General features: G+C 42.7%; 1 protein-coding gene across 1 annotated transcript in view; it reads left to right on the forward strand.

Moving 5' to 3' along the window:
- Positions 1–25,460, forward strand: part of hivep2a (HIVEP zinc finger 2a) — a 120,419-nt gene that overhangs the window by 5,241 nt on the left and 89,718 nt on the right. Inside the window, exon 2 of the mRNA XM_026142552.2 lies at positions 6,477–6,527. The gene's annotated coding sequence lies outside the window, so the exon portion shown is untranslated. The remainder of the gene's footprint in view (positions 1–6,476; positions 6,528–25,460) is intronic.

The following is a 25,460-nucleotide window of genomic DNA, read 5'->3' on the forward strand; positions in this document are numbered from 1 at the left end:
ATTACCCATAGACAGTATTGCAAAAGCTATTGTGGAGGCTCTTGAATGATAACATATGGCATATAGCTCAAAAGGCACTTGTGAAACTAAACATCCCTTCAACTGCTTCAAAAGAGCACTGGATATGAACCAGAAGAACAATGTGTGGAAGTGTCTGATAAGAAGATATAGGTCCAGATTCCACTGAAGGGCTGTCAAAAGTGGCTGCGAATGACAATACAATCAAAGAAGACCAGATCAGATAAGCGAGGGGCTACTTTATTATTCACATAGGCTTTTCTCTTGTTCTGCCTGGAGAACAAAAAAGTCTGAAAACCAAATGTTTAGCAGACAGAAGTCACAGTCCTCTGAAAAACCTCCACACCTCAAAAGTTTGGGCTTATACTGAGTTTAAAAATACAGCGTTTAGACTGTTAATCTTACACAACAGCTTCTTTACAGCTTTAAATTTAAATAGTGGGAGAATTATGCCAAATAATAAAGGATCTCTTAACCATTATTTCAAAATTCAAATTGAAAAACTCAATGTCCAGTTTTCTTCAAGGCTTTCAAACATGTCTCCTTGTTGGATTTGCCATAGATGTAATAAATATTTCTTATCTGTCATGTGGCCACACATATATTCATGCTGTGACCAGAATCCTCATCTGATTACATTACATTTATCTGCAAGATGCCACTGTCCAGAAAGTCTTATGCATGCAGCAGGAACTTTGGACTCACGGTGTCCGGTTTGGCTCAAAAAACAATAGCAAGGCTTAAATTACTTTGAATAGTTGGAATTCAACACAAGAATTCAGAGAATTCAATTCCAAATGTCTGTTTGACAACCTCCATTTTTCTTTTCACATACTTCTTATTGCAGCGCTCTGCCTCTCCTCCTGTCTCTTCGTCTGTCTCACCGCTGACTGTGCTGCAGCCGGTTCGCTGCAGACGTGTTAGGTTAGCATTTGCTGTCAATTATCACAGTGCACACATCATAGCTGGAGAATTTGAAATGACTGCAGATGTATGGCATGGTGTGAAGACATAACCCCTTCACACATACAGATGCACACAGCTTTCATTGTAGCTGGGACTCACTGGTGTGCAGGGTGTTCATTCGGAACTGATTCGCTGGTAAAAGCATGCACGTGCACATGAACCTATAGACCCTAATATAAAGAGTAAATATTGTATTTTTGACTGATAAACAGTTTGAAAAGTTGAAAGAGAACCAAATAGGGTTACATCTAGTAGTTCGTTCTCATATTTCATATTTTACTGCCAAAAAATACATTCCACATGTCATAGTTCAGTGAAAAAATAGCCGCTGATATTCAGATTATATCATTTAACCTTGCTGGATTTCACTCCATGAGAAAAGATTTGACAATAGGAACTTTGTTCCACTCTGTATATTGTTGTCCTTTGCCTCACTCACTCTGTTGTTGTACTACCATTGTATGAGATACCTCAGAGTGGATTATTACTAACAAAGAAGTGCACAATTTGCTTTGCAACATAATGCACCCACAGCACGCTAACACTGCGCTCAGCGAACGGCACACTGAACTCGTATAAAGTTTATCTCATTGCATTGTGCTGCTTTTGAATGCAATTGCACAATTTTTCCCTGTGTGTGTGTGAGTGTGTGCGATCACCTGAGAGCTGTAAAGGAACCTGAGAGCGCTCTGGTGACCGAGGTCCTGACAGCGACGGGTGAATTATTAAGACACATCCACACATATGCACACACAAAGCCTAATGAGGTGGTTGACTGGGTGTACCAGATAAATCGTTCCACAGTGGTTTAGTTTCATACCGTTATACACGTGGAGGAGTGGAGGACTGGAGGAGGTGAAGAAAGAAGGGAAAAAGGAGAACAGTGTGCGAGCATGTCATGTGCTGGGACATTAGTTGTCCCTCAGCCAATCAGCGATGAACTCTTTATTGTCCATTGGTCCATATCAGCCAGTTATATTGCAGGTTTTTAAACAAAAAGGTAGAGGGAGGGGAAAAGAGGCTGATATTGAAATCTAATCTCTTTTTACGCAAAGTCAGGCGCTGAACATGCTGTGGGCTGTGCGTGTTTTTGTGTGTGTGTTTGCGGCTTTTCAAATGGACATAGCGATGCTACAGAAATAAATGGAGAGAAGGAGAAAGAGAGACCTTTACTCAAACTGGCCTACTTTCTCAGCAGCTTGTAATTAGTCTCACTTCATGCATTTATGCATCAGACAGTGGAGCTAAATCAGTGTTTTGTAATCAGGAAATCCCAGATGACACCACCGTCATCCTGTTCTCCTTTACTGTACTCTACACTGCCAATTTGACAACTTAAACTATAGTTGAATAATTTTGAATATCATTGTAAAAGCTGCTGTTTTCTGTCATGACACTGTATGCTATAAGGGCCTGAAATCAAATACAACACCTTCTCTGCCAACATGTCTTCTATAACTGTACACTGGATGCCTTTGGACTTGTGATCAGACAGAATTTGATCACCTTACACTTATATGCAGTTTTACTGGCATATTTTCTCAGTTTTTGGAGACATTTGGAAAGATTTAAAGGTGATCTATATGCTGCTCTTTCTTCTTATTCTTGGACTGTTTATACCGAGTCTTGCTGCAGCCCTGTACTTCATCCCAACCAGTTTCAGCTCCTTTCTGAGGCCATCTCCCTTTTCAATGTACTTAGGCATGTAGACATGGTCCAGACAACCTGCAAGCTGAAGTTCAATCTAAGCATCAGAATAAGGAAGAAAGGTGATTTAAGTGACTTTTTGTTACTATCAAACTGCAGATTTACAGGGATTTTCCCACACAACTATCTCCAGTGAACAGCAGTCGTAAATGCCTCGTAGATGTCAGAGGTCAGACAAGAAGGCCACAATAACCACTTGTTATAACCAAGAGCATCTCTGAATGCATTACAAATTGAAGCTTGAAGTACTGTAGATGGGCTACAGCAGCAGAAGACCACACTGTCTGCCACTCTTGTTAGCTAAGAACAGGAAATTGAGGTTACAGTTCACACCAGCTCACCAAAAAAGGGAAAAGCACGAGGGGGCAAGAGGGGTGTGTAATCCAGTACTAGCAACGTGTACCTAATAAAGTGGTCAGTGAACAGTAAATAGTAAATACAAGTCTTTCATATCATGAGTGTAGTAGGAATTATTTCTTACTTCACAAGTAAGATGACACAGTCAAACTCCTGCTTTCATTAACACCCAGACGCTCGCTTGTATTGATTTTTTTTTAAATCTTAGATGTCTAAGTATGATAATATGATTTAAAATGATTAAAAATCTGTGATCTCAAACACCAACATACATCCCTTTCTGATGTTAGTCACTCAGAATTTACTGCCGCTATTTTGTGCCGACGCTCTGCAGTCATACCGGGAGTATTTAAATATCTGCACCCACAGAAACGAAACCCGAACCAGAATACATTGCAATGAGTGTTTGCACAATTAAAAACTTCTCACTTTCTCTCACTGGGAAACTCTCACTTTCATACTTCACTGATGAGTCCAAGTGTAGGTAAAACCCTGCTGAACCCTGGCATTTTCTCTGGGGGGTGTCCAGAGGCATTTTGGGAAATGTAGTCAATCCAAGTGACGAAGGTTGGACAGATTTAGGGTAAGCAGATAAACTTTAAATGGTAAATTATGATGAAAATGATTAAAAAATGATTACTCGAATGAGAAAAACATTGCAAACTGATTATGTGTAATCCATATGAGGGTTTTTCCCCCTTAAAGCTCATTACAAAAGATCTACCACAAATGTCTGGGTTTTTAAAAATCATAATAATTGAACTATGCATTGATATTTACTTTTACAGCTTAATCTAACCTGTGTTTTTCATCAAAAGTTAATGCAAATCTGTAAGAACAAACTGCGTTAAACACTCTAGCTGGTATCGGTGTGCCGTTCCCAGGCTTTGTTTGCCCAGTCTGATATTATCACAGTGAAAACACAGAGACAGCTGCTACTGTAGGTTTAGGGTGAGTGATTTGCATATCCATACAAAAGATAAAAACACTTCAGAAAATATCTGGGGATGAAAAAAAAATCCAATCTCAGCAGGTGAGACTAAACAGAAACCCCAGTGGGCTTAAAAAAAATAAAACAATGGAAAAACATCACATCCAAAGAAAAAAGTGACAAAAGAAAAGCGAAAATCAAGATGACAAACAGATGACATGAGTGATCTGAAGCTCTAAGACAGAATGTCGTGTGTTTTTATTTGCTTATTGCTGGATTCATTGTGGGGTTTGATATGGCAGTGTCAAATGTTCCCAATCCTCTAAGATGGCAGCAGAGACTTCAGCTACTGAAGACGTGTTTTTAGGAATTTATGATTACAAACCACAGGATCAGCATGTCACCTCTGCTGTTCTGAAGATATTACAGAAGCATTGCTGCTGTGTGTTTTTAGCTGACACCCATTTCAATTCTACGCTGATATTCATGCGCCGAGAGTGTCTTATAACTTTCTCACCTTCAAAAACGACTGAAAATGTGAGACGTCCTCAAACCTGAACAGTTTTCAATTGTCAGTAACTGCTGAAATAACACAAATGCACTTTTGTTTCCCACGCACTCACCTGGCAGGCTTGCCAATTATGGTAAACGACACCTTAGTATATTTAATGACTTATTTCTCATTTTTATTAATTTATAAGTGCGCAGACCCTTTGCTCTCTTTGCTCAGTGATATTAAGAAATATAGGACAGAAACCTCCTTAGAACTAGGAAAAAATCAGTCATTGCCGATTCCCTTAAATCTTTGGATTGCATATAGATCGCAAGGCAGTTGCACAGGGTGCCTTGTGTAACTCAGATGGACTGCAGTCAGTCTTGTGGGCAAGAGTTTTTGAAAATAACTGCTGTCTAGTTTCTAAATGCAGAAGAACTGTTAACACGCTGGAGTCAGACTGAGTCAGTCTGTGCCGATGAGTCTGGTCTGTGATGGCTCTCTTTGGAATTGGACACTTGACTCAGTTGGTTGCCAACTAGTTGTATTTTGGTTATGATCCTATACCAAAGCAAGGCTGCCGAGTGTTTTGAGGGTGAGACGGCCAGAAAGTAATAATTCCCTGCAACACTGAACTTTCATCAAGGAGAGTGGGGCTTGTGATTCATGTGGGGCCACTGTTTCTGAAGATTAATTGTCCTTCTAGATGGCTGAGAAATTTCTGTTTTGAGTTTGCATGTGCCTGCCTGGGTTTCCTCTGGGTGCTCCAGTTTCCTGTTACAGTCCAAAGACATGCTTGTTAGGTTAACTGGTGTTTCTAAATTGGCGGTAGGTGTGGTGTCGGTCTCCTGGGATAAACTTCTCCCCACCTCAGTCGGGGATTTAATCTGGTTCAGTACAACGCTGCTGCTGGATGAAAGACCTGGTTGACAACACGCATTCCAGTTCATTCCAAAAGTGTTTTATGGCCTTGATGTCAGCCAAGTGTTTTCACACCAAACTTGAAAACCATTTCCTCTTGAACCTGGCTTCATGTCTGGAGACATTGTAATGCTGAAACAGAAAAGGGCCTTCCCCAAACTGTTGCCACAAAGTTAATCTATCTAAACTAAAAATCTTATTTGCTGTAGGGAAATAATTTTCATTGGATGTTTGTTAGGCGACCAACTGAAGGTTACCAAGTACTCTTCAGCAATACTCCAATTAAAACAGTAATTTATCATTTTTACACATCAGTTTAAAAGGCATGAAATAGACTCAGTGTAACTGCTTTAATTGGTGAGCTGTAGATTAGTGAGCTGTAAGGGAAATATTATTATTTCTACTCTTTTTTTCTCACCACTTGGCAGTCATCTTTGAAAAAACCCCAGGGCAGTTTTTTGTGGACCAAGAAGCCGTTCAGAAAGGAAAAGCTGCATATATAAAATTGCCAAATCTAATGAAAAAAAAAGAGAGTAATATTGCTTTAACTGCTCAAACGCAGATGACCGGCCTTTTAGGACAAGTGTGATACAAATGCCGTTTTTAGTATTTCTAAGGCCCCCCATAGATTTTGATTATTTATAACATGTCTGGTTTTGCTGGGTGTAGCCTAATCGACAAAGATGAACAAAAATATTGATTGTCATGTTTAACTCTCTGCCAAAAAGGAAATTTGCATGCTTTTTGAAGATTCTCCTGTTTTGAACTACAGGACAAGCAGCACTAAGCCAAAACTATGCAAATACTGCGGGTCACATCTTGGTGATAATGTGGCTTTGGGCAGTGGGTGGGTTAAACATCCCCCAGCCATGTTCATATTGTCGGTCCAGTGGGGGGCTTTTTTCACAACCGTACTGCGATACAGACTGCATGGGCATTTGGCAATATGTCAGAAATCAGCATGACTCCAGTGCAGGAGGCAGCCATTTGTATGCATGTAGCACACAAAGTGTGTTTAAAACTGGCAGTTTTGCATAAGAGTGCCATCATGCTCTAATTCTGTCATCTGTCTTTCTCCTCTAGGGGCAATTTGTGGACTTGATAAACGGACCAGAAAGCAAACGGTTGCACCAGGTAGGATCCACAAACCTAATAACCACTGTGTACTTGTATATCGCGACTACCCGGTCGCAAAGTCTGACGTCACTAGCCGTGTCTGGGCCTAAACTCCGCTGCAGGTCCATATATCAAACGATCACTATGGCATTACTGAGAGTTGAAAAACTGTCTAAAGTCTTTCATCTTTAATAAAATGATCAGTGTCTGCTCTACCAGGTGTAACAACTGAGTTTAACATCCAGGCATCCATGAAAACGGAATTTATGACATTTAACGGAGTTAGAAGTTAGCAGGGCGTTAGCTCGCTAGCTTCTATCTAAATACAATATAGCATGTCCTGACTGCGGGGTTTTGGAAACAAATTAAAATGCACAGCTCTGTTCTCACTTCCAACATAAATGAAGACAGAAAACTAAACAGCAGTGACGTTTGTAGGGTTACTGGAGTTTGGCTAGCTGGTATATAATGATGTGCTACGTGACCGCTAGCGACACAGCTATGTTAGCATAATATAAACAAGCTAACCTTTTTCCACTCGATAAAAGTTAAAGTGAGTGTTCTCGGTGGTCAGGAACAAATGTAATCGCATGGCAGCATGCTGTAAAAGGACCAAACTTCAGCCAGGAGAACAACTGAGATAATCCATCCAAAATACGAGGTTAGTCATTCATATACTGCTGCATGCGCTGGGCTGTAGTTACATCCTAAGGTTTTAAAAACTGAGCTTAAATAAATGATTAGCGGTAATAAAAGCCGAGGGAGGTCAACGGTGATCACTGACTGTTTTAGGAGCTTTTTGAGATTAAATAGAAGAAAATACAAAACATTAAACATGTTAACAACACAAAAGCCATATTAAACGCAGACTACTTTAGGCCCGGAAGTAGGATTCGTCACGTCATCACTTAACGACCGGATAGTGTAAAATAATATATGACATCCAGTCATTGCGCACAAAATAGAGTAATTTATGAGCTAGTTTAGGTAAAACATTTCGGGTGCAATGAATAGAGGTCAATTTTGACAAGTCAGTGATTATCTATGAAGATATTTAAAACTCAGTAATATAAATAAATTTATAGCTCAGGTGACATTTTGCCCTTTAAGCCAGCTTCTAGTGACTGGTTGCCTATTGCAATATCAAAAGTAGTAGCAGTCACCACAGCATGCTTTATATTCTACGGCAAGAACCCTATAATAATACAGAGAAAACCCAACAATTACACAACCTCTTATGAGCAAAGACGTGGCAACAGCGGAAAGGAAAAACTCCCCAATAAGAAGATAGTCAGAGATGTCCATATAAGGACATCCTCTCTTTGTCGTCAAATCACTCAGCATAAAAGGAGCATTTCGACCAGTCTGAAGCCAAAACTTCTGCCACATGGATTATTTGAACTTACACTGACCTCATTATTTGAAACTTTGGCCATGTTTAATATGAGCATCCACAACTTTAACAGACTCTATATGGCAGATAATAAGGAAAAGTACAGTAGGTCACTTTAATTAAAAAAAAAAAAGTCAAGAAAACTGTTTAAAAATGCAGTTTGTGTAGAAAAAATGTTGAAAATAGTTGAAAATATTTCAACTATCTGTGCAAGAGTAGAGTTTTCATTTAAGAAGTCGTGCTTCTCTGCAATAATAACCGTCTTTTAAAATGGCTGATTCTTCTGTGATGAGCGAGAGAGGGAGGCTCATAAAGAAAAAACAGACGGTAAGACAAGGAGCCATTTGAGCTGTTTTCATTTAACCAGAATTACTCTCAACTGTTTCCTCCTGGCTGGTTGCCGGGGAAACTGGCCAGCTTCGTTATTGGAGGTGCGACCTCAGCTGGGAGTGCAAATGATAGAGCTCACTTTAACGTTCCCGCTGCCTGCAATCACATTTCTGTGACTCTCTTTCATTAACATGCTTTGTACTGTTTGGTAAATGATCTAATTTTCCTCCTCGCACGCACAATAATCAGGTCGAGCTTTTGTTTGCCAAGACCAAAGTTTTGCGAGCTGAGCTGATTATGGTGAGTAAAGGCAGAAGCAGACGCTGTGTTAGGATCCAAATCCAACGGAAATCCAACGGAAATGTATACCCATCTCTTCTAACTCTGCTTTCACAAAGATGGCCAATCTGCCTGAAAAATGAAATAAAATAATATTTGGTGTAATAAAAGCAAACATATACCCCAGGCTGGCAGCAGTGGTTTGTATCATAGCAAGAAGTGCAGAATTGCCAGACATCATATGCATGTCACTGATTCTCAGATTTTGTCATCTCAAACTGGAATTACTGCCCTGAGGTTTTATACCTTTACCAAACAAGTCAAGTTACAGCTTATCTTCATGTCTCTGTTTGAGCTTCTGAGTTCATGATGACATCACCTCATCGCATTTTACTGGAACTGTCATTGACAGACATCAACTGACAGAAGGCGTGGCTTTTTCTGTTGATATACAAAAAAAAATCCAAAAAAACAAATGAGGCTTATGTAAAAAAAAAGAAAAAAAAACAAACAAACTTACATCATATATGTATGTATATATATATATATATATATATATATATATATATATATATATATATATGTATATGTGTGTGTGTGTGTGTGTGTGTGTGTGTGTGTGTGTGTGTACCAGAAAATTGTTCATGCCAGTTGTTGAGGACAAATATACTTTTTCTAAGACTAAACACAAGAAAATAACAAATGTCTTTTGCATGGCTTCTTATACAGTTTAATACCGAAACGTTTTGAAAGGATCTTGAGAATTAATTGTTGTACAGAATTAAACAAATCATTACTACTCAATAAATATAATCACAAATTTTGAATGCAAGAAAAAAAACCTTTGGCATTAATTTTATCCTTCTTGTTTAATTTTGAAAATGTCATATTTGCAAAGCCAAACAATTCTCAATATTACACAATTTTTCAATAGTTTTCAGCTGACAGTAATTATCACTTTAAGTCTCCTAAATTCAAAGTAAAGAAAAAAAATAAGTCAGCACACGTGTTGTTAAGATAATAATAATAATAATAATAGCAGTCTTGCCCACTCAGCAACCATCCTGGAAACTAGTTAAAGGCCCAGCTAGATTAAGAGCACAGTCGTTAAATTTTCAGGTTTTATTGACGTGGTCAATGTTTCTGGTTCATCCCACCAATGTGCTGAATAGATGGTGTTGTGAACACCAAATAAGAGGAAAATGAGGTGCTCTATAAGTTTACTATGATAAAGAGTAATTATGCTCCCCTGGCAATATATTTCCTGAAGCAGCTAAAGCAGATGACTGGCTGTTTAGGTGAAGCAGTGGGACAACAACTGTCATGCTAATGTCTCCGGTAATTCAGTGTTATTGGAAGCTGTCAGATCGTTCGTTCACGTTACTCATTTCTTTTCAATTGGGGATAATTTATCCAAAATTCAGGAGCAAGATCTCATAAACCCCTCTTCCAGTTGTATGTCTATAATAGAATAGAATAGAATAGAATTCAACTTTATTGTCATTGCACATGCACAGGTACAGGGCAACGAAATGCAGTTTGCATCCATCCAGAAGTGCTTAGTGATATAGATATATTACAATATATATTAGCAATAATATAGATATGTGAGTATATTACAGAAATGGGTCTATTATGGTATGTTATAATGTACACGGTATGAAGTATGTTGTGAATATTCTATAAGTATGTACAGGCTGTAGTGAGTACAAGCTATGTACAGGATATAAATGCCTTCCCGCTTCGTGTGCCTGTTTATTGTCGTCATTGGTACCACAGGGATCTGCCTGGCTTGGGAAGCACCACTGATCCTCTGCGACGCCTTCCCCAAACCTCAGTGTAAGGCTTTAACTGAGGCCTAAAATCCATCTACCATTCCCTATCAGTAAGCATTGTATAACCCGTTTGAGGTTGTGGTCCTTGCCAATGATCTTTTATTTTATCAGGAAGTCAAACCAGAACATGCTAACAAAAGAGATTCTTAATCTGTCTTGTAAGACGCTGACGTAGGAAGCATAAACTTAGCATGTTGGGGTTTTTTAAAGAAGGGAAAGTACAAGTACTACACATAACTTCCCAATGCTGAACATGACACATTAGTTTTCTGCTAGTTGATGCCACGATCACAAAGAAACATGATGCTGAGTTTTTAAAAATCTTAAAGCGAGTGTGTAATCTTATGATTTTCTCTTAATCAAATAGAAATCTTGACATAATTTTTTATGCGATATTCTTGGCTTACCCTCTAAATAACATCCTCCACGGCCTCATATAGTGCAAGAAACTAGAAAAACACAGATGAACAATGCATTCATTCCCTCAACGCACTACTACTGTGTGAAAAAAAAAAGATGATGTGCTTTGTAGCATCAAAAGACTGAATGCAGATCTTATTCCCGACCTTGTACAGCTGCTTTGTATTAAAATTAATATGCAAGTCAGGTCGAAAATGATTTTTTTTGTGGGCCATTAATGTTTTAATGTAGTTGATATAAGCCCCTTTTCCAGTAATAATGGGAAGGTTAATGGTCAAGACACAGAAAACAGTCATAAGCACTAGCATCCCCTGACAATGATCACCAAGGACAAATGTTTTGCATTTGAGTTCAAAGCAGCGGAGTAGTAGAGTAAAGGAGCTGTGCAAGAATAGTGCTTGTGCTGGAAGAAAAATACTGATGCAGCAGTGACTATAAACAGATGGAGGATAATTCATGAAGGAGGACTCGTGAAGTGACTGCTGCGGTGAAGATTACACTAAAAATGATGGATGGAAGAAGTGTGTGGCTGAAGATTAGGGACTGGGCTTTTGCGTTCTTTGCTTTTCAAATGTGTGTTGGTTGCAAATATGATGGATAGCAGAAGAAACTGTGTGTGTGTGTGTGTGTGTGTGTGTGTGTGTGTGTGTGTGTGTGTGAGAGAGAGAGAGTCAGCGGTGTCACTTCCTCTTCCTGTGAAACAGGCGGCTTGGTATCAAGGATGAGATGAACTATGTAATCCAAAAATCCTCCGTCTTTCTCTTTTCTATCTCCCGCTGGCTCTCACATCATGCTTTCTTCTATAACTGTATGTGTTGTCACCCACGAGTCTTTGTTTCTGTGTGTGTGTGTGTGTGGTTGAGGCGGACCGTGCACAGAAATAGATCATGTAAAGCAGAGATTACTATCTGCACCTCAAAGCATAAACGTGTGGGCCTTTAAACTTCACACTGTGTCATTTCTGCACACACCAGGTTACACACTCATGCAAACAAACACAGAGCAGAAGACATGCACAGGATGTGCGTCAGTGCTTGCACAGGGTGCACTCAAAAATGCATATGATGTCTGCGTGTGCTTGTGCGTGTCAGGTGGTTTTTGAGGATATCGAAGGTGACAAATGTCAACGGCTGCACTAGACAGTTACAAGCTGTTCTGACAGCGTCTTCGTGCATGTCCGTTTTCTTGTGTGCGCGAATTTCTGTGAAAGAAACTGAATGCAAGTGGCACAAAGCACAAAAAAGTATTTCTTAGATTTTGGAGGGGTAATGTTGATGCAATTAACTTCTTAACCTCTTAATATCCACCAGGCCACCTGAGCTAAGGTTCTCCTCGGTTTAAGGTCAGGGGTTGGGTTTTGTTGAAGAAGAAAAATGTAGAATGATGTTAGCTTGGCAGATTTAGTTTTAAAAGCTTTTATGTGTAGGTTTTCTAAACAGGTAAAAATTCCATAAAAAAGAGACAGTAGCTTAACCCTAAAATTCTCCCCACCTCTATGAGTCACTGGCGACTTAGTTGATATAAAGAGGTGAAAAAAGGGGATGGTACTGTGAGAACTGGAGGGCAGTTCTCTCTTTTTAGATTTCTTCCACATTGTGCAGTAGCTTCATTTGGCATAAAGCTAGCTTTTCATTTCTGTGAATGTTTACACAAACCTAAAATTGTGTCGATTTTGTAGCTATATGGCTTTTACACATGGCCTTTTTTGTATGTTAGGCTGTGGGATCTATGTTGTCTCTACCTTCTTTGTTTTTTCTTCCTATTTTAATGTCCAGCATTTACAAATACACGTTTTTGGTAATAAAAACAAGAAAAACAAATGAATGAGGAAATCAGTTTTTAGTTTTTTAAAGGTCATCACTTCCATGGAAACACTTTGGACAGCTGCCCCCTTTCCCCCTTGCACCTCAGACATTATTATTTAATTTTCTTCAGCTGGAGTTTATCCTGCAGATTGCAGACAGTGAGCACAAGCCTGTTGATTTAGGATGACTCCGATATATCAACATAAACACAGTGGCAAGAGCAAAACCGGCTGGTATGTATACGTCATAAATCTGGTGGTGATTTTATGTGCTCATTCTGTCACGGTTTGCGGGGCAAGCCGTGTGGAGTTGTAGAAAAGGACCCAAAAGGCGGCAGCTCTGGTGCAGGTGAATATTTATTTACAACGGTGGGCACAAAACAGCACTGGTGGAAAAACAAGAAACCGGAAACCTAAACTGGGTAAGCTAATAACACAAACCAGAAACGAGGATGCAGGGAGGTCCGGGGAAATACGCAAGAGACGCAGGGAGACCGAGGGGAAACACAGACGAACCAGCAACTACTATGACAGAAGACACAACTTAAATACACTCAGAGAACACAGGGGGATTACATACAGGTGGGGACACAGCTGGGAGTAATTAACATGACGAGACTAGGGAGGCAAACTGAAAACACTCACATAAGACACAGACCTTCACAATAAAACAGGAACTTACACATGAAAGGACACAAACTAAGAAATGCGGACTAGATACAGGAACACACGGGCAGAACAGAGTAAACACTAACCAGAGGAAGAACAGAACCAAAATCGCGAAGAGAAAACACAAAACGCTGGGTCAAAAGGACCCAGGATCATGACAGTACCCCCCCCTCAAAGGCTGGCTCCAGACAGCCCAACAAGAAACAAAACAGCCAGAAAAAACAGAAAACAACCCGACCAGGGCAGGCGGCGGGGGCCCAGGAAGGAGGGCTCGAAGCAAAACAAAACCGGAGCACCAGAAGGCCAAAAGACAAAAACAAAAAACGAGCCCAAAACCAAAAGAAACGAAGCACACCAGAACACAGGAAAAAACAGAGTCCAAAACAGAAGAGTTCAGGGGGCCGACAGCACAGGAGTCCAAAACAGTTCAGGGGGCCGGCCAGGGGGCCAACAGCACAGGAGTCCAAAACAGTTCGGGGGGCCGGCCAGGGGGCCGACAGCACAGGAGTCCAAAACAGTTCGGGGGGCCGACCATGCGGACGGCAACGGCGGCGACGTGGATACAGTTCGGGAGGCCGGCCGTGCGGAAGGCAGCGGCGGCCACTCAGGCGATGGCGGTCCGGGGGCCGGCCGTGCGGAAGGCAACGGCGGCCATGGCGGTCCGGGGGCCGGCCGTGCGGAAGGCAGCGGCGGCGACGAAGGAGACCACGGAGCAGTTCAGGGGGCCGACCCCGATGGCGGTGACGTCCAGCAGGTGGCCCGGAAAATGGCCGGCGATATCGAGGTGCAGAACGAGGCTTGGGCGGCGGCATAACAGCCGCAGGACCAGGCGTGGCAGAAGCAGAGGCCGCAGGACCAGGCGTAGCAGAAGCAGAGGCCGCAGGACCAGGCGTAGCAGAAGACTCTGATGAGGCCGGACCAGACGAGGATGAAGACTCTGATGAGGCCGGACCAGACGAGGATGAAGACTCTGATGAGGCCGGACCAGGCGAAGCACAGGCTGAAGCTGGACCAGGCGAGGACGAAGACTCGAATGAAGCCGGACCAGGCGACGACGAAGACTCGGATGAAGCCGGACCAGGCGACGACGAGGCAGCCGCAGGTGGCGGCTGGACAGGCTCCTCGGGCCCTCCAGCTGCCGCGGCGTGAGGCTGGTGTGGTTCTCCGGAACCACCAGCTGACGAGGAAGGCTGCTGGACGGGCTCCTCGGGCCCCCCAGCTGAAACAGCAAACAAAGGCCGGAGCGGTCCGTCGGACCCTCCAGCGGAGACACGAGACGAAGGCCGGAGCAGTCCCTCGGACCCTCCAGCGGAGATACGAGACAAAGGCTGGACGGGCCCCTTGGACCCTCCAGCAGAAGCCATCACAAAGCCAGCAGGCATGGAGTCCACTGGCAGACATGAAGGAAATGGGTGCTGTGCTGAGCACTGGCCCTGCTCAGACAGCACTGACACGGGGCACTTCCCAGGTGGCTGCTTAAACTCCAGGGGTCCAGAATCAGCTGAGGACTGGGACCTAGCCTCTGGGGAAGCCCTGGAGCGGCAAACAGTGCCAATGGCGGCTGAACCATGAAAAGCACCTTGAGTAGGACTTAGGCTTTCTCCCTGCACGGAGTGAACGAGTGGAACCGGTAATGCTGGAGCCAGAGCTACTGGGGCCTGCGCTACAGGCGGCACTGGAGCCACTGGGGCCTGCGCTACAGGCGGCACTGGAGCCACTGGGGCCTGCGCTACAGGCGGCACTGGAGCCACTGGGGCCTGCGCTACAGGCGGCACTGGAGCCACTGGAGACTGAGCTGAGGGTGGCACTGGAGACTGAGCTGAGGGTGGCACTGGAGACTGAGCTGAGGGTGGCACTGGAGACGGAGCTGAGGGTGGCACTGGAGACGGAGCTGAGGGTGGCACTGGAGACGGAGCTGAGGGTGGCACTGGAGACGGAGCTGAGGGTGGCACTGGCTGCGGGGGAGCTAACTGGGCTGAGAGTGGCTGCGCGGGAGCTAACTGGGCTGAGAGTGGCTGCGCGGGAGCTAACTGAGCTGAGAGTGGCTGCGGGGGAGCTAACTGAGCTGAGAGTGGCTGCGGGGGAGGTGATATGCTGTTCACAAAGTCATCTGCCGCACAGAACACCGCCCCTGAATGAACAGTCATACAGTCCGCAAATGGAAAGCAGTCCTCACTCACCACAGCCGGCGAATTAGAAGTCCGAACGTCCAGCTGTGGGGTGGCGCGCTTGCAGCGCGATCGGCGTTTCCTCCCTGCAGACGGCTCCAACGGGCCGGGCAAGATCGCATCCGGCGAGTCGGGCAGCGAGGCAGGAGTGGCTGAGAGAAGGTGGGGTGTGTGCCGGAGAAAAGCCTGTATGGTCAGAGGAAGTGAATTTAGTAGCCATGGCAGGCCGGAAAAGAGCCGTTGTAGCCGACCTTCCACGGCGCGGCGAAGCTCGTACGGAGGATTCTCCAGCCACAGCCCGAGGAGGATCTCCACATTGTAGCCGATGTCATCCTGGAGCTCCTCGGACGGATTGACTGCCGCTGGGTCCATGGTGGCTGGTTCGTTCTGTCACGGTTTGCGGGGCAAGCCATGTGGAGTTGTAGAAAAGGACCCAAAAGGCGGCAGCTCTGGTGCAGGTGAATATTTATTTACAACGGTGGGCACAAAACAGCACTGGTGGAAAAACAAGAAACTGGAAACCTAAACTGGGTAAGCTAATAACACAAACCAGAAACGAGGATGCAGGGAGGTCCGGGGAAATACGCAAGAGACGCAGGAAGACCGAGGGGAAACAACACAGACGAACCAGCAACTACTATGACAGAAGACACAACTTAAATACACTCAGAGAACACAGGGGGATTACATACAGGTGGGGACACAGCTGGGAGTAATTAACATGACGAGACTAGGGAGGCAAACTGAAAACACTCACATAAGACACAGACCTTCACAATAATACAGGAACTTACACATGAAAGGACACAAACTAAGAAACGCGGACTAGATACAGGAACACACGGGCAGAACAGAGTAAACACTAACCAGAGGAAGAACAGAACCAAAATCGCGAAGAGAAAACACAAAACGCTGGGTCAAAAGGACCCAGGATCATGACACATTCATGTTTTGCGCAGGTTGAGAACATTTCTATGCACGTATTACTAAAAGTGGGTCATTGTTTGCTTGGCACAAGTTGATGGTAATGTACTCAAAACTGGAGCAGCAGTTTTCAAATTAAACCGCTGTTGATTCCCTGCTAGCTTTATTAATCTACAACACAAATAAACTTTTGTTCCTGACATTTCATGATACTACTTACCACTAGCCTGGACTCCAGGCCTGACAGAAGGCTGCAACCTGCTCCATTTCTCTGTGGTGGAAAGTGGCAGACAAGCCATTCAGAAAGTAAAGATTTTATGTTGTACAATGAATCAATGAACTTCTGCACAGATGTGAGGACGGTAAAATGCGAAAAATGAAGGTCGCCGATACCAGTGCTGCTAATATTAGCCACACTTTTTTACCTAGTCTGACAAGACCACATAAACAAGTTAGAAAAAGTCCACAAAAGTGAGGTGAAATAATAAAAGGAAAATTTTAATTTAAAAAAAAGAGAACCAAATGGACACCATGCTAAACGGTGAGTTGGGAAGTAAGCAGATAAACCAGTAATGAACAGCAAACCAGTGAAAGCTTCACATCTGTTGAGTCATTGGTTAAAGCAGACAAGGAAGTGAGAGAAACACACCCGTCCACTATGACAAAATACTGTGCTCTCATAAAGACTGTAAAAAAAAAGAGGAGGTGAAGAGGAAGAAGTGTATGTTCTGTAACCATGGTGACCACAGCTTGGTACAGCGGATGCAAGCTGTGCCCTTGACAGCATCACATTGGAGAGTGAGTCTGATACACACACACACTTGTCGAGGGCAGACTGACGATCGTGTGTACTATGTCAGAGTGAGTGGTTGCCCTCCTGATGTGCGTGTGTGTGCATTCATCCATGTGCGTGTGTGTATGTGTGTGTATGTGCAGGGCATGAGTGAGATAACAGAGTGATGAATTTGAATAGCATTAGTGGGATATGAATATTGCCGAGACAACAGCAGTTAGTTTGGTTCCCATTTCCTCCATGTAACCAGAAGTCCACTGGCTTCTTTGTTTGTGCATTCAAATGGCATGGAAAGCAGTGTGTGTGTGTGTGTGTGTGTGTGTGTGTGTGTGTGTGTGTGTGTGTGTGTGTGTGTGTGGGAGGGAGAGAGAGAGAGAGAAAAATAGAGACAGGGAGAGTAATAGTGGTGTGTCTGAGTAAAGTGCGGTACAATAAAGAGTCTCAGTTTCGCTTCCGCATCGTTCCTCATGCAAATGACAGCTTTGTTGCGCTTGCAGCCTGCACATTTCCTGTACATGCTCTATATATATGTGTGTGTGTGTGTGTGTGTGTGTGTGTGCGTGCGTGCGTGTGCGAGTCAGAGAAAGAGAAACTATACCCATCAAATTTAGTTCATGCATATCTGCATATATTAATCTATCCATGTGGTTTTACACTATTTCACCTTCTTTCAGTCTTCACTTCATCTCCGTTGCCAGTTTGGACAGGCGGTTGCCAGCACTGCACAGGTTTTGCATTTTTCTTCATATTCATTCAGAGATACTGGTTTCAGGCTTTCGCCTTCTTGCCACTCATCCTTTGAATGGGATGATGCCTGCTGCTCCACTTTGTATGCGTTAAAGAATTGAAAAAAGTTCTGCTTTATTGCACCCGTGCTGCCACTAACCAATCAAATCGTGTTATGAATATGTGCTAATACATATGTACAGTCACTGGCCATGTTTATAATCTGAAAGCATCTTTAAACTTCCTGTAAACACAACACAAGTCATTTGTTCATTCACAAAGGTGACCTTCAGAGTGCAGTTTAAACCCTGTCAGGGACGATTCCTTTTCTTTTGCCATCGAGTCGAAGCATCACTCGTGGCCTGCAGAGTGACGTGGCGACTGCTCCGCTCAAGAGGTGTTCAGAAAAAATAACAGGATGTTTGTGGGAGGAAGAGCTGGAGTGATGAATGGAGAGAGGACAAGGTCAAGAGAGAGGGAGGAGGGATTGTAATTAGGCGTCCCCTGCTTTCTCCACCTCGAGTCGCCTCCTGTCACTTCCAACATCCTTTCGCTCCGTCTCTGCTTCCAGTTGATTTTTTGTAATCTTTCATTTTCCCTTTTAACTCCTTTCATCCCTTTGCCTTACCATCAATCTCTCTGCTTTCTTACCTTCAGCCAGTTTCTTTTTTCTCCTACTATCCATCCAGTTTCTCTTATCCTGATGGCTCCATCTTTCCCTTGCTCTGTCCTCAGTTTCCCCTTTCGCCCCTTCTCCTTCAGTTCCTCACTATGCTGCCCTTCTATCTTCTTAACATTTTCTCTACCTTTGCCTTTCTTTACCTCTCTGCCTGGTTTCTTTTTTCCTTTTTTGTTCCTTTATTCTAAATTGTTTATAATGATCTGTAATTTGTTACTCCTCCCTTCCATCTTCCTCTGCTCTTGCACCCCTTTCCTCCATCCCTCCGCTCTTCCTTTTTGCTTCTCTACCCCCTCCTTCATCTTTTCATCCCTCCATGATCTCCTCTGCCAGGGAGGAACAGGTGGCTCGCCTCTGCTGTGCCACTTGGTGGCTTCCTGCCTGAAACACAGAGAGCAATAGAGAGATTGTGGCCCATGTCAGTGCACTGCCTCTCCGGCTTATAACATGTGACGGACGGAAGGAGGAGGAGCGGGAGGAAATGGAAGAGGAGGAGGAGGGGTCCGTCTGAAGGCTGTGATTTCAGAGACTGAGGGAGAGAAAGCAAGCAGCAGGTGCTTCAGTGTGAAGCACTTGTAGAGGCGCACACATGCACTTAAAGATAAGAGCTACTGAGATACTTCTGTGCCCACACCAGCATGACATCATTTCCTGTCCTCACACTGTAACTCGGCACACTAAAGACCCTCTGGTGTTTGTCTCAAACTGGTAATTTAGCTGCTCTTTAACCCAGAAAGATTAGCTTAGAATAGGTCGTCTCTCTCACTTCCTCATTTGTTTTCCTTTTGAGTCCTTATTTCTTTTGCATCTCCATCTTTTGTCTTTAAGCTTCCTTTGTATAAAATAATATTTATCTCTGCACTTTTGTTCAGACATAATTATTATAAATAAACCTTAGAAATGAACATGAGCAAGTGCATGCTTTCAAAATAACATGCCCAATCTTCTCTCCTACCATCTCTTGTCTTTCCTTTGCACTATTTTTATTCCCCTGCTTTAATCTTAATCTTATGCCGTAGTTGCTAAAATTGACATATTCTTTAAAAGTGAAGGGATTGAGGTTGTTCCTGTAGCCACTAGGATTAGCTGCTGCTATAGTAGCTAGCCATCTCCATATGCATGGCATTAAGACCGATTAGCTCAACGCTAGCTCACTCACTCACTCTCAGAGTATTAAAGCTTAAAAGCTAGCACAGCTGGCTAGCACCTCTCGCACCTCTCGCATGTCAAGTGATGGGGGATTAGCACATGCTAACGATGGTTAGCTCTCTGGCAGGCTAAGAATTAGTGCTTCAAAGACGAAGTAAATCTGGCACGACCTGAAAATATGCTCCAGCTGAATGTTTTTGATGTCTTCAAAGCAGACATAAGTGTTTAACTATGGAGGTATGTATGTTTCTATGTATAATTACTGGTTAAGTCTTGGTAAAACAAGTGTCCCCTTTTCACATCTTAAAATGCCTATCAGCAAGGCACCACTTGAAGTAATAACAAAGAGAAAAAACAAACCAAGAAGAGGCTCAAATAAGTTCTTTCTTCACAATTTAATTCCAGTAAACAGATTAAATGTTCCTCTTCAGGTTCACAAAAAAACTACCCCCTTTTTTTATTTTTTATTTTATCTCTTAACACCCTTTCAAACCTTCATGGGATAAACTTCCATCATTGTGAAACTAAAATAAAGAACATTAGTCTCCAGGCATTTTAAAAACTCAAACTTTCTCTGGATGTTATATAAAGACTATCCAACAACAACAACACAAGTCACTCATACAAGACTAAAGCTGAGCAGCAGTTTATAGCAACAGTTACTGTGGTTTCCTGCAGTGCCATAGAATATTATCAATATTCCTGGTACCAAGTTTAAATGTAGCATGGCTATTTATTTGCAAAGACTAAACAGGCTAGATATAATGTTAACAAAAATGCATTTGCATGCACATTCACACTAATAGTAGCAGAGCTACCACACATGGCCTGCTTACAGGGGATTTATGATTCAGCAGGAACGTTACGCCGTAGCTAAGTCATAACCACAAACCTCTCTGAAATCATACACTGAAACCTGGCGTCTGCTTCCCTAGAAATGTAACACATTGAACCTACTATTGATATTGGCCTGTTTAATACTGTTCATTTCTTTTGTGCATTTCTGACTACCTTCTTTATCTACCCCCATGAAAACAACATCTGACGACCTCCCCTCTACCCTTAATGACGAACTAGGTATATATCAATAAAGATGTAGTTTGACAACCTTCAAAACCATTTCTGGCTTTTTTGAGAGTAGCTGCATAGGGAGAGACCACCCTCATTAAAATCAGACCCAAAGCTAATCATTTTGTTCTATAAACAGGCCTGAAATATGACAGAAACTGCTGAGTTAAGAAAACAGCTTAATCCTGGTGGATTTATTTATCATTTCCACGTACAAATGAAAGCTATATGTGGATATCTATATGTCTTTACATGTGTAAAATGATAATCCGTATTGGCAACACTATCCCCACTAAAGATGAAATATTCCAGCAATCAGTGTTTGACATAATGTGAGGTCTTGACTGATTAGTAATTCATGAGTTACTGTTGAGTTTAAAACAATACTGTGGAGGCAAAAGTGTGAATTGGTCTTTATTCAGATTATATTCACATGCATAGAGTGCATGAAGAATAGCCACACATGTTAATAGATTCTAGATCATGTTTTAATAGATATATACATTTTGAGATTAGTATTAGTATTTATAACATAATGTCACAGTTAACACTGCCATGTGGAGATTTTCTCAAGTCTAGCTAACACTTCCTGTGTGTTGCTATGTTTTAGACAATCAGTAGATTATTGAGATAATACAAGATGGAATTTAGTGACTTACACACATCTTACTAATCAGACTGCGTTGGGTCTGAGTGCAGTAATAAGTCAAAATATGAAATCCAATTCCAAAATACTGTGTAAGACAATAATCTCTAATAGTGTTTTGTAATATATTGCTGTTTTTTCCCCTTTAACTATCAATATTTGCTCTTATGTGTCACTCACCTCCATGTCAGCTGCTCTCCCAGCACTCTCCACCCTCACTCTCTCTTTACCCTGAACACACCACAGCATCAGCATTAGAGTAAAATGTTGTCAGTAAACAGGTGGAGTTTGTTGCCATGATGTTCAGGGATAACTGATTAACTCTTTCTCACATGTATGGCGATGACTTTCTCAGACGCATTTCTGACAACAGCTGTGTTTCATTTCAGAGCAAAGTGCGACATTTTTTTTATCATGTCAAAGCAGACGCTGTGTTGTAACCGGGCATTTTTCTGAGCCCAGTGTTGCACTTGTGACCTGTCCAGCTGGGAGAAATCCACCCTGTCGGTCGCCTTAAGTTAGATAAGCGGTTATGGGAATGGATGGATAGATGGACATGGCACGACAGCTAAATTTAAATGTTCCCTCTTGTGTGCACGCTACTCATTACTGTTTGACGATAAATCCACATGGTCTGTGTCTAACTTTTCCTCACTAAGGTTTAAGTTCTAAAAGAAGTCGGAATATTTTGCATATGTTTATGCAAAATTGTCACATCCTATTACCGCCAATGCTGTACAGAGCCCTCCACTTTACCACAAACTCCCAGACTGTGTTTTTGTCCGCCTGCTTTTATAAACTATACTGCAAATTTCCCTTTTCCGACTAAAGTTTTGTGCACATTTTTACAGAAAATGTAACTAAAACGTGTCAGACTTCTCGAAAAAACAGAACTACTTCTTTTCTCTCTCCCTTCACATTTCAGCTTCTCCCCTCTTGTTGTCCAGCTCCTTTTCTCCTTTCATCACTCTGAGTGGTTCGCTCACTGTTTTTTCCACAACCCGTCCATCCCTCCATCCAGGCGTCTCCCTTCTTTCAACCACTCAGTCCTTTTGCCTTCTGTTTCATCCATCACTCACTCTGATCCCAGTCTATCCCCCCTCCTCCTCTGCCACCTCCTCCTCCGCCTCTTCAAAGCTCTGTCTATCTGTCTCTGGATGCAGTCCTCTCCTCCCTTTCATCACCCTTTCCTCTCCTCCCTCTCCTCTCCTCCCCACTCTCTTCTCATCTCCTCTCCTCTGTTCTTGTCCTGTCTCAACTCGTTGGTCTCCTGTTTGTCTCCCCTGTGATGTGCTCCTCTCTCTTTTCTTCCTCCTTTCCTCCTCCTCTATTTTTTCTCCTTTTCTCCCCCATCTCCTGTTTTCCCCCTTCTCTCTTTTCAACTTCTTGCTTCCAGCTCCTTTCCCTTTAATCTGCTCTCTTTCCCCTCGCTTCTCCTCTTGTTTTCCCTCATTCTCTGACTAACTTTTCCTCCCTTGTCCTTTCTTTTCCTCTTTCCCCTCAGCTCCTCTTTCATCCTAATGCACCAACAGAAACCCAAAAATCCAAAACAGATCCTCCTTTTTCTTTTCGGCTGTCAGTGGTAAGGTCTCTCTCCAGGCTCTCTTTTCAGTTTCAGGCTTTTAAGTGACGAGGCACGAGGCGAAATTAAAAGACGCTCAGATATCTCCACTGTTAGTTTTGAACGTATCTGTGTCTAATGTGTTTTCCACACTCAGACGCACAAACGGTGTCAGTGACAGGATTTGTCTGACAGCTGGGTGATATTAGACCTCTCTCTGAACTTAAACTACATAGGATGATCAGAAGCAGCTGTCAGGCATCTTGTGTGTGCATGCGTGCGATTTCGCGTTGGACTACCTTAGTGTCATCAGTAAAATTTGTCCTTCATCTCTCTAATTCCCACTGGATATTAAACACAGAGACATTCAACTGAGGGCCAGAAATATCTATGCAAATATGTTCAGATAAGTCCTGTTTTTCAAAAAAAATGTAAATATAGTGACGTTCCTACAGAAAGTGTGATTGTTGGCATGAACGTAAAGCACATTATGGGGAAGTATTAGAGTTAGGGGATATTTTCAGGTGTTTCACATTCGTGAATATAGGCGTATAAGCTAAGCTGTGTCAATTTTTAATTCAGTGAAGACGGAGAGGTGATTTATCTGCATTTAGGACCATTAAGTCAGTTTGATATCTTAATACTTCTCCTGGTTAGCTTAGTTAAAAATGTAAGTAAGAACAAGAAAATGCGACACACTTAAAATCAAAAATGAAAGAATGCAGTAAATGTGAATAAACCTCACCAAAGAGTGAACATTTAAGTCATGGATACCAGCACATCCTGCTGATCCTGTAACTCTAGAGCCTTAAACAGTATGCTGGACAAACAACAGTGAGGTAGTCTGTTGAGGAAAAACCACACAAAGCCATGAATAATTAACTAAGACTAATAATATAATCTGAAATCCTAGAATAGTGAATCTAATTTAAATGGAGGCCCACATTCACAATACACAGTACATTTTTGTGTGGCTGGTGCTCACTTAGAACATGTTAATTAGCAGCACAAGACAAGGAACCGATGTCATGTATTAATGTGGGAAGGTGCCATAATGTAAATTCACATACTGGACTACTATACTCACCTGGTTGAACCCCCTTTTGCCGTCAGATCCACCTTAATGCTTTATGACTTAATAATAAGGATTTGGTCCAAAGTGATATCATCACAGATTTCCCGTTCGTTCTCATCCCAAAGTTGCTCTATTGGATTGAGATCTAGTTACTGCGGAGGCTGTTTGAGTCTAGCGAGCTCATTCTCATGTTCAAAAACCAGTTTGAGATGATTTGCAGAGCGTTCTCACTCCCGAGGCGTAACATGTCGACGTTTTGTCACGTCCCGCGGCGTTCCTGAGGAACGCGAAAGGAGACCTTCGGCGTTCTTATGGTACGCGGCGGGTTATGGCTGGAATCCAGTGCAATGACGCTCCCGCGGTAGTAGACGTTCCAGCCCTGTATTCCAGCCCTAAACCTAACCTTATCCCTAGCCCTGACCATAACCTTATTCCTGACCTTAACCAGGACTTTAATGATGTTAAATAGCGTGTTTCTAAGCGATTTGAAGAAAAAGAGCGAACATGTGTAGGTTCAGTCCAGACGGTTCTCATATTTCCTCTTTTTCCGAGGTCGTCATTTAGGAACGTGGTGGGTAGCCGAAAACGTAATATGGTGACGATTTGTCACCTAGCGTAAAATGAGAACGGGTTGTGATTTGAGCTTTGTGGCATCAGAAGACGGGTACGATGTGGCTATAAATGGACAGATATGGTCGGGAACAATACTCAGGCTGTGGCATTTAAAGGACGCCCAACTATATTCAAACCAAATATTCTCCACATCATTACACCACCACCACCACCACCACTCTGATTTGTTGATACAATACAGGATGGATCGATGCTTTCATGTTGTTTACTCCAAATTCTGACCCTACCATCCGAATATTGTGGCAGAAATTGATTTGCCTTCCTGTCAGCACGAAGCAGCTCACTGATTATTTTCACTCTTTCGGGCCGTTCTCTGTGAACACTAGAGAAGGTTGTGCAGGGAAATTGAGTAGTTCAGCAGTTTGTGAAATACAGACCAGCAGGTTTGCCACCAACAGCCATTCCACTTCCAAAGTCACTTAAATCACCGTTTCTTCCTCATTCCGATGCTCAGTTTGGACTTCTGCAGTTCAACTTGACCGTGTCTACATGCCCAAAGGTATTGAGCTGCTGCCATTTTATTGGCAGGTTAGACATTTACGTTAACAAATGGGGGAGTCTATGTACCTAACATAGTTGCCTGTGAGTGTGTCTTTATTTGGCTGCTTTATTTGTGGAGGATTTAGGGAAATAACTGAAAAAAAACATGCACATTACATAAAATCAGCACATCATAAATACATGCATACACCCTGACATGCATTTGCACATGAACATGTACATATAAAGGCACGTACAGGGACGAAGTTGCTGCTCATGAACCCAGTCACTGTTTCTGGCCTCCTCACCAAACCAAACA

The sequence above is a fragment of the Astatotilapia calliptera genome, chromosome 15, assembly GCF_964374335.1.
Source record: "Astatotilapia calliptera chromosome 15, fAstCal68.1, whole genome shotgun sequence".
NCBI lineage: Eukaryota > Metazoa > Chordata > Actinopteri > Cichliformes > Cichlidae > Astatotilapia > Astatotilapia calliptera.